The sequence below is a fragment of the Gallus gallus genome, chromosome 8 (assembly GCF_016699485.2).
Source record: "Gallus gallus isolate bGalGal1 chromosome 8, bGalGal1.mat.broiler.GRCg7b, whole genome shotgun sequence".
Lineage (NCBI taxonomy): Eukaryota > Metazoa > Chordata > Aves > Galliformes > Phasianidae > Gallus > Gallus gallus.
The window spans coordinates 19,591,023-19,600,811 of record NC_052539.1 but is presented as its reverse complement, the minus strand read 5'-3'; the positions used below and the strand labels follow the sequence as shown (position 1 = coordinate 19,600,811).

The following is a 9,789-nucleotide window of genomic DNA, read 5'->3' as shown; positions in this document are numbered from 1 at the left end:
AGCAGGATACTGCTGGTATAAGTGACTTAAAGATCACCTTTTAATGATAAATCTCAGCATCAGGAGCATTAAACACAGCATGACTGTGAGGGAGTGTGGACTTGGTGAAGATAAGGTGTTCTCCTCCCTTGAAATCCTTAATAAAAAGGTAGTTATGAGACCAAGTTTATTTTTGCTAGGAGATCTTCAGAATGCTCGCTATTTCTACATCCAAGGGTTTTTTGTGTTTATGAGTTCAGTTATTCGAGATTCAGCAGACATCTGCTCTTGAAGCTAAGAATGCCTGGCCCCATCTTCTTCGTGGGAAGGGAGCGATCAGCCAGCTTTCATTTAATATGGACAAATACATGATTTCAGCAATATCCATCACTCCAAGTTCAATAATGAAAAGCGAAGTATTCCTCAAACTAAAAGGTTTAAAAATTTAACTACCTCCCTTCATCTGCCAGCCCACTAGAAGAAATTAAGTTGATGTCCTGCAAAAGATTTAATGGTGGAGAAAAGACTCTTCACAGCCTGTCTGAAACCAACAAATCACTGTTCCTGGAATGAGCTGTTGTATTCTAGGATAATACTGACAATAAAATCCATATACAGACATTGGTGAATGCATTTTCTGTTAAAAGGAACTAAGACTACTTTACATTTATCACCCACAAGTCCCCACGACAGGGCCAGTTTACCCACCTGTTTTGAGGTTATTCCTATTCACACTGTAAACATTTTGAAGAGCAATACAGGGTTTACCCCTAAAGCTTTAAGTGATAAAACCACTTGTAAGTCACCGTGAACCCGACTGAAAGCCAAGTGCCAGGTATCTACAGAAGAAAATGAGGATCTACTTTTTTAATATCCGATTTCATTGTCCCAAAACTTCCAGTTAATATAAGATGAAAGAATTATTTGCCTCTAACAATGTAATTGTATGCTTATAGATAGTAGAAAACTTCTGATTTTGACTCCAGTCCTTTAAAAACTATAGCAGGTTCTTTGAAAAGAGCTGGAATCTTGCACACGAACAGGAATGACCACCAGGCAGGTAAGCAGTCATCAGCACAACGTAATACATCCACCTCTTGTAACCACGGCTGCAATTTGAGAAGCACATCCTTCAGCGGTGGTGATGGGTTAAGAGGTCACAGCATCCAAGCCCAGTCCCTCACACGCATCAGTACAGCTTTGTGAAGAGAGCTGGATCAGGCAACTGATAACGAGTCAAAAGCAAAGGCAGAGGACGGAAAAAGAGTACAGTTCTCTTTAACCTGAAGTGGGCTCCTGGTCTGATGCAAGTGATAAAGCAGGTCTGGAAGAAAGAGCAGCAAGGTAAAGACTGCTGAAGCCCAGACTGCCTCCAGAAGAAGTGTTCTAACTACACTCAGTGACCCAATTACTGCACACTGCAAAGTACTTAGCAACCTCTAAAAGAGATTTCGAGGCAGTATTTAGATTGATTTTCTTTTGCAAAATAATCTCCCAACCAGGGAATACAGTTATATTTCAATAACATCAGAAAAATTTGCTAAAGCTTATGTCCTCTGCAGTAAACAATCCCTAAGGAAAACGCTAGCATGCTTCCACAGCCAGAAAAGCACTCCTCCTTCATTTTCAACATTTCAGGAGGTTAAACCCTTCGCAGCCTCTTTGGAAGGGGAATCTTCTGGTAAATGCTATGTTTCAGCACAGCACTCGTGCATTTCCACTTCTTTTTCTGATCAGAGCAACTGCCACATGCTTCCTCACCTTTTAGAAGAGATTCACTAAACGAGACTGAAGCTCTCAGGATTTACAACCCACCTAGACCAAGTTCCTTCCAGTATCAGAGCTATATCTGATCAAGATCTATTAGTGAGGACAGCCGCTCTTTGAAAAGGTGCCATCAAGGACTTGTCTCCTTTCTCAGCAGACCAGGATTGTGTCTCTGCCTTGCTGTTTGATCTGGGAATCACAGCTGATTGCAGCACAGAGATGAGATAGGACGTGTAACTCCTTACCAACCGATGACAAACAATGGAGAACAGCCCATGGATGGTGCCCTATATTCTTCCAACTACTTCCCCATTCACACGGTCACCAGCAACCTCAGACAAGAACACTCGGTGGTAATGCTTTGCATTCGGTCCTTAGACAACTTCCTGTGCTTCCTGGACCATGGGGAAGTCCCAGATGCTCCGGGCAGTTCTAATTCACCAAAATACTTATTTTTATATGGCTCTAATAGAATATTACAATGTCACTGTAATTAGGTTCCCCTCCTCCCTCCTTCTTAAAGCCTACAAATTACAGATCAACATACAACCACAGAACAAGACATTTAGTAAATAAGTAATATGAAACTATTTTCCTTCTCTCTTCCTTTATTTAGTGATTAAGTAGAGGGATAAGAGGCTCAAATTTCAGCAACAGGTGCTTTTTAATTCTGAACATGAAGGCTTAGTCCTTCCTGGCCAAATCTTCAACTTTTCTACATATTGGCTTATTGATCAAAATTAAGAATACGTATCCCAGGTAACTTCTGTTTTGAAATAGAGACGATAAACAATATACTTGTTATTCTTTTATCACCTTTATTATCAGTTTCTGAAATCCTCTTTATACAATCTGGTTCGGCTCCATGTGACTTGAGCTCCAAAGCCCAGAGCAGCACCAAAGCCTTTCCTCTTAAAACACATTCCCAATTCTAAATCATCGCAGTGTGCTTACAAACTGTACAAGGAAAACAAGTTGTGTTGTGCAGCGTTCCTGCACTGTACCTTTGACTCAGTAATCCCCACAAAGCTCAGTGAGAAGTTACTGGGTTGTCAATCTATTCTCTTTCACGCACCAGATTTCAGGAAAATGCACCAGAATGGCTGATTTACTAATTCTGCCCTCAGTACTATTTCAGGAGCAGATGTGATCTAGCCCAAGAGAATAGTCTCATTTAAATGAGCAAAATGCAACTACAAAGCTAGACTAAATTTAGTACAGCTCAGCCACCGAAGAAGGAACATTATGAGGGCATGCGACAGGTCTGCGCTCCCAGTACAGATGTGACCCAAAGAGTTCACCTACACCAGCGTGAGGTGCTGCAAGGCGTAAAGTGTAACGCTGAAACACGGACGTGCTGAGGGCCCACTCTATCTTTGCATGATTGCTGGAAGCTCCATTAAGGTCATAAATACAGTGAGAGCTGACAACAAGTTCAAGAGAGGGACAGATATTCTCCCAGTAGGGGAAAACGCTCTTAACAACAACCTGTGGGATTATGAAAATAGGCTACTTAAGTATCTGCAGCTATTAGCGATATTGTATTGCCTGCCAGATCTAGGAGAGGTCTCCCTTTGAACACATGCTTGGAGTGCTTTTTCTTTTATCAAGGGAGCATAAACACTAATCTTTGGGGAAGACTAACAACACGGCCTGCCCAGCGTGGTGAATGGACAGGCTTGTTAGCCCACGGAGCGTTAGTAACTTGCGGCATCAGCACGTTACAGGAGAGGTGTCATTAAATCATTACAGCTGTCGTTTACTGAGTGCGTGCTGCACAGCCCGGCTGTCTGCACACTGAGACATCATCAGCCCAACGACCCCACAAACCACACAAAGCGGAGCAGAGGGGATTAATGCAATGGCAAGCAGTGTTGGGATCCTGCAACATCCCTACTGGAAGCATCCAAAGAGTGGGAAAACTCTGCTGGACCACCATGTGTCACTCTTCTCCCTGAAAATACCCATTTGCGCACTCCAAATTGGCTGCTGTTTCTTTTTTGCTTTACCTGTGAAGCAGTTGTTTCACAGGTGCTTGTGGAATTTGCCATTTTTTCCTCATTCCTTCACCTCTGAAACGTCATGGACATAAAGCTCCCTCTTCACTCTACAAACACCTAACACAACTTGTTAGATGCACGGGAAGTCTTCCAGGAACGTCAGCAAGACCGAGATGCATCCACTACAGCCCGAGTGACGGATTCCATTTTAGGCTTCCAGAAAAAGAGTTTTAAGCAACTAGCATAATTATTTCTAAAATTAAATAACTGCAGACAAACAGTGCTGCTCAGTGAAACTGAGAACTCTATCAAAAATTAAAGGTAATTATAATGCATGTGTAAAGGGCACAGCGTTCTGCACGTTAAATCACCTTTAATTATATTTTCTGGATTTATAACACTGACATTTGAATTCCTAACACCAAACTGATATCCCACGTTAAGTAAAATACGCAAACAACTCTATTCTGAATCACCTCGAAGGCTTGCAAAACAGAGTTGTGTTTGAACACATTTATCTTTTTCCTTACACTCTTTCAACTACTCACCGAGACCACAATGTATGCTTGTGGAGTCAAAATTGGTCACCGAAGCAACAGCTTGGATGCCAAAAGCAGGATTTCAACTTCATTGCACAGAGAAGCGGGGAGGAAAAGGTGATGACAATGCCTCCATTGTAGGCCTGATCCCGCGGCTCAGCCATACAGGGAACTACAAGTCGTTCATGTGCTGAATCCAAAATGAATAACTGGGAAAGGAACTGAAAACGAGACTTTGTTTTCTTTTAACTTTTGTTCCTGCTACTAACGGCCTTTAAAATGGTCCAGGCATTAATCTCAGGCAGCGAGAAGGGAGATGAGAAAGATCCCCGGCCAGATTGTCATCTCTCCAAGCGGGTGGAGGAAAAAAGGTAATGAAACAAAAATTTCTCTTTAATCAATTCTCCTGAAATTGTCAATTTTGCATTTATCACCAACCCTTAGAAAGGAAAGTTTGCGACACAGTTAACGCGCAGCACTGAAAACAGACCTTGAATTCCTTCCTTCCTCAGGCAAAAAAAAAAACCAACAAAAACCAATCCCATACCAGAGCCCTTGCCTCATGCAGTCAGCTAACCGTAGTTGTAGGGATGGGGAGAACAACAACACCCACTCTTGATAATTTTATTGCTCAACTTTTTTTTTTTTTTTTTTTTTAACTGAGCTTCAGTTTCTTTCCAACTAGTCTGATATTCTGCTATAAAAAGACTGAGAGTGTTTGTCTTCAGGTCATTACCCCCCGTTTAGTGATGCCCTTCTCATTCCACACTCTAAGACGGCTGGTTATCAAGTTCCACGGCCCAACAGAGGCTCGATTCAGGAATTTCCCTTCCTTGCCTCCTCTATTTAAAAGGTGTTACATTATCCTCTTCACAGTTTGTGGTTCAAATACTGCAGCTGCTAAATAAATACATATTTCTAGACATACACACCAACACCTTATTAGAAATATTTACATTATTTCAATGTGCCAAACAAACACATGATTTGCCCCAGAGAACCGCCAGCGCACTGCAGAGCCTTGGGACAGGGCCAGGGACATTTTGGCAGCAATGCCCCCGCCCAGTAAGTGCCCCCTGACTCACACCTACTGCAAAGCAACCACTGTAAACCCTGATAGTCCCAGAAACGTTAGGCATTTATCATAGAACGGCAGAATATCCTGAGTTGGAAGGGACCCACAAGGACCATCAGGTCCCACCTCTGGCTCCACGCAGCAACAAAGCCGGCCTCAAAGGATTTCAGAAGAGAATTGCCTATGATTGCCTCTCTCTCCGAGGTTTCCACAACTGAACACACGTTGAAGGCACACAGCTGTGCCAACAGAGAAAGACAAAAAGCAAAACTTATTTAATAACTCCACACCAAGCCTGCACAAGGCCTGGAACGCACCACAGGCAAAAGGCATGGCAGGTCAGGGTTTCCTCGTTCCTTTTCTTTGGGGCCACATGGAAAAGTTGACAGTTTTACTTACATAGATGAGATAACCAGCCATGACCTCACCACTATGAGGTAACGCTTAGGAAAAGATTTAATGTGACACCATTACAGCTGCATTGCAGAAAGGCATCAGAACATCACTATGTAACTTAACAGTTAACACCAGCACTCACCGAAATGCTTCATTTGTGTCTGCCATCCCTAAATACCTCACAGTCTGCACACGGGATGGTTTTATTGTTTTTAAATACACACAGGCATGTATTCCTTAATTACACTTTAAACCACGAACGAAGGTCACGCGCACACTCGCAGCGAGAGGCAACAACCCAGTCACCGTATGTTCTGTAAACAGCTCCCATCACTTCGACAATTACCAGCAGACCTTTAGACTTATGCATCTCCTGGCCCCTTTCATATTGGAAAAAACATCATTAGAACAGATTAAAACTGCTATTCCAGTCAAACTGCTTATCTGAGGGTAGAAGAAAACGTGGACCTACAATTCTCTCCTTCAAAACAAACGATAACATCAACTTACTTCAGACTCCTCATCTTGGAAGAAAATATTCTCTCTAATCAGGGACTGCTAAACCTACTCTCCCTTCTATTAAAACTATGTATTTGCATAATCACAGAACTGTTTCAAAGGAACATTTTTAGGATGGATAAACAGCAGTCATATGTGTTCAGATACACTGAATTAGATTAAATGCTTTACTAAGAAAAATGTACATGAAGTACAGTCTTACAATTAACATCTGCTTTATCTTTTTTTTTTTTTTCTGTAAGATGACATTTAAGCTATATGCAATGTATCAGAGTGCTTTATCTCACAGTGCCATTTTCCCTGGAGCGCTCGTGTCTCACTTCAATAAAATATCAGCACACAAGGGCTTGAAACAGGCTTTACCTGCAGCACAGACAACTCCCAGCCTACCAATTTGTAAAAGCAGTGGAAAAGCAGCAAGAACAATATTGACAGATGGCCTCTCCCACACTTTCCCTGCAAAAGCCTCTGCTCTGGCACCACCTTCCCCACAAATTAGTCTTTGGGGAATTGATGGATAATGATCCATTTCAGTCTTTCAGCCCTTAAAAATTGGGTAGGGGCTATTCCAGATGTTTGGTTGTTGTTTTTTTTTTGTTGTTGCTGTTTGGTTGGTCACTTGACCTTTCCCACCCATTAAACTAAACTCTGAATCGGGCTTTCCCAGAGAAAATAAAAAGAAATAAAAGAAAAGCTTAGCCATTAATGCAAATCATTTCCTTCTCCAGAACCTCAGCAACATTGCTAACGTTGTTGTTTAGTAAACATACAGGACTGGAGCTCCATGGTTGCACCTGAAATCTACAGGCACTGCTCATCCATTATCAGCACTCAGGGTATTTGGCCACCAAAGCTTTGGCAAGTCTGGGACCACAGCATCACTAAATCTATCCTCTGTGTTTTACATTATTTTACTCTCCTCTTCACTCACTCTTTTTACCAGAAAGAAGAGACAGCACCTTTGGGTCACCTTGCGAAGAAACAGCCCTACTTTAGCAGCACAAAGCGAAAGAAAGGTGAAACAAACACCATCCGAGTTCAGCAGGACCTTGGTTGTCCTTCCTTTCACTTCCCAGGAGGAAGCCACAATGCACTCAGGACACAGAGCTCTCCCCTCCTGCCCATCTACAGGCTGCAGCTTTCACCTTGAGCCTAGATTTAAATCGAGGGCTGCATGCAAGGGCAATGGGTGCTCCCAACCTCAGGACATCAGTGTCCTCAGAAGCAGAGGGTGCACGGGGGCCATTGTCATTACCAGGTGTGTTTAATTACTGCAATTACTGGCAACCAGGAAAAGGCCGCAAGGTATTCAAAGAGAAAAGGCAGCACAGGCCATTCCAGCAAGTGTAAGTACTTCACCATCTGCAAAGTCACTGGAATTAAACAACGATTTTGAAAACCTTCGTTTATTCCTCCCTGACGACACCACGTACGCAGGCACCTACGCTAACCCTATCACCATGGCATCCTCAGCATCTCCATGCCTATGCTCTGATCGATGAGCCACACAAAGTAAATAGAAAGAATTCCAGGCAGAAAGAGTGGAACACATGGTGCACATATACATAAAAGCAAACAATACTTCAACCAACTGTTATTTTTATCCGTATGTAAACAGTACCACACTGAAAAAGTAAATCTCCTGCACCACTCTTGCTGTCAGCCTACCAAAAGAGAATTATTTAGCATTGCAAAGGAAAACACATTTCTTAAGAGCCCAGCATCTGAACTATGAGCAGAAGGAGGCTCAGGCAATTCAGGGTGTGAGACACACAGCCACGCAGAGGGTTCCATGGATACAAAGCCTCCCATAGATTTGGCCACTGTACGATGGGCACAGCTGCTGGCGTCTGCTCCTGTGCAAGGAAGAGGTGGAGGGCTGAGCTGTGCCCCATCCCACAGGCAGCAGCAGGCTTTAGCAGTCAGCGTGCAGCATGGCACCGGGATCGGAAAGCTCTGAGGGGAGAAGCAAAGCTGACTTAGCACTATGGAAAAGAACCTTGAGGGCGATTGCCCAGCAGCTCTGTCTGGCCATGAGGTTGCACGATGCATGCCCTGGGGCTGCAGGGACCTGGGGGGGGAACCCACACAGTAGGGAAGTGCGATCAAAGCTCCTTTCCTGTTTCTGAGCAGTACCAAAGGTTTCTCTTTTCACTGCACTCACGACTTGTTCTGATTTGATTCAGCTTTTCAAAGGACAATGAAATGAAAGCTCTGACTTCCAAACAGGAGCTTAACAGACCTTCTTGTGCTGCAGAGTAGGTGGCTGAACTACAAAGTTGTTCGCTTTCCACAGTGGTGAGCCACGGCCATCCCCGTAACACAGGGATACCAGCTGACACAGACAGACACCTCTGTGCATTAATTCAACCTGCAAGCCCACGGAGGAAGGACCGGCTTTGACCCATGCTGCTGTGGCAATGAGGAGAGAGAGCAGCTCTGGAGGAACAACGGCAGGAACCTGCTCCTCCACCCGAGAGCAGCCATAATTAGGAAGTGATGGATGTCGCTAGTAAAAGTGAGTGATGTTTTTCAGGAGCTCTCTCATCTGTAACTGCACTGTTTTCAGATAAAATAACCCTTTCTGTCAGGCAGTGTCAGGAATGTCTACAGCCAATCAGTCACTCTGCTATCCAGCTAAAAAATATGACGTACTTGTCATAACATCTGCAGCATACATTTTATCAGCCCTTCCTCTTTGTGTACCTCATCAGTTAGGGTCTCTGATTCCAGCAGCGCCAATAATTTGTACTCCTGAGATCAACAGATTGAGATTTCCAAAAAACCCAACTGTGGTGCAGGTGAAACGTCTTCATTTGAACAAGACACCCTTCACAACAGCATAAAAAGCAGTATTGGTACCTGGAGATAACCACCATAAAGCAAAACTCAGGAGGAGAGAGCCCCGTTCTCACCTCTGCACGCAGGCCAGCAAAGCAGAACCACCACAAGAAAGAGCTCGAAGGAAAGCCCAACAGGACAAGCTGGATCATTTCAGACTCGGACAGCATAAAATTTCACACTGCAGTAACTTCATTTACAAGATTTCGACAAACATTAAACAAGGAGAACAAATATCTAACACAATTAACCGAGACGGTGCGTACGGTCTAAAGTCTCCGTGCCACTGTGCCAGGAAGGCCTGTCCCGCAGGCAGGACAGGCATTAAGGCTGCACAGACCCCACAGGCTGTCACAGCTATCATGGGAGATACCCGCCCAGCTGCTGCTCCTCAGCCACGTTCCCCTGCCAGCCTAATGGAATTGGTTCCAAAACTGAACAAAAAAAAGCGCCCACCATCAGTGTGATTAAGGAAAAGGGGACAGCTGAGCAAGACGGAGCACTGGTCTCTGTGAATGCTTTGTGTGGTCACCTGTCAAGCAGATTGGCTACGTTTTTAAGCGATTAAATTGGCCCTCGGCAGAAACCTGAGTGTTAATTTCTCAGTGTTCTAACCCAGAAAAACCTTTCAAGAAAAACAATTACATTAAATCGTCGATAAGGTTCAGCAAAC

At 43.7% G+C, this 9,789-nt stretch overlaps 1 protein-coding gene across 34 annotated transcripts in view; it reads right to left on the bottom strand.

Annotated features, from left to right (window-relative positions):
- Positions 1-9,789, bottom strand: part of PTPRF (protein tyrosine phosphatase, receptor type F) — a 342,426-nt gene that overhangs the window by 240,816 nt on the left and 91,821 nt on the right. Inside the window, exon 1 of one of the 34 annotated variants that reach the window (XM_040705353.2) lies at positions 4,295-9,286. The exons of 32 other annotated variants lie outside the window; for them this stretch is intronic. The gene's annotated coding sequence lies outside the window, so the exon portion shown is untranslated. Of the gene's footprint in view, positions 1-4,294; positions 9,287-9,789 lie in introns of those variants that run through there. One more of the 34 variants, XM_040705350.2, reaches the window with a different exon arrangement.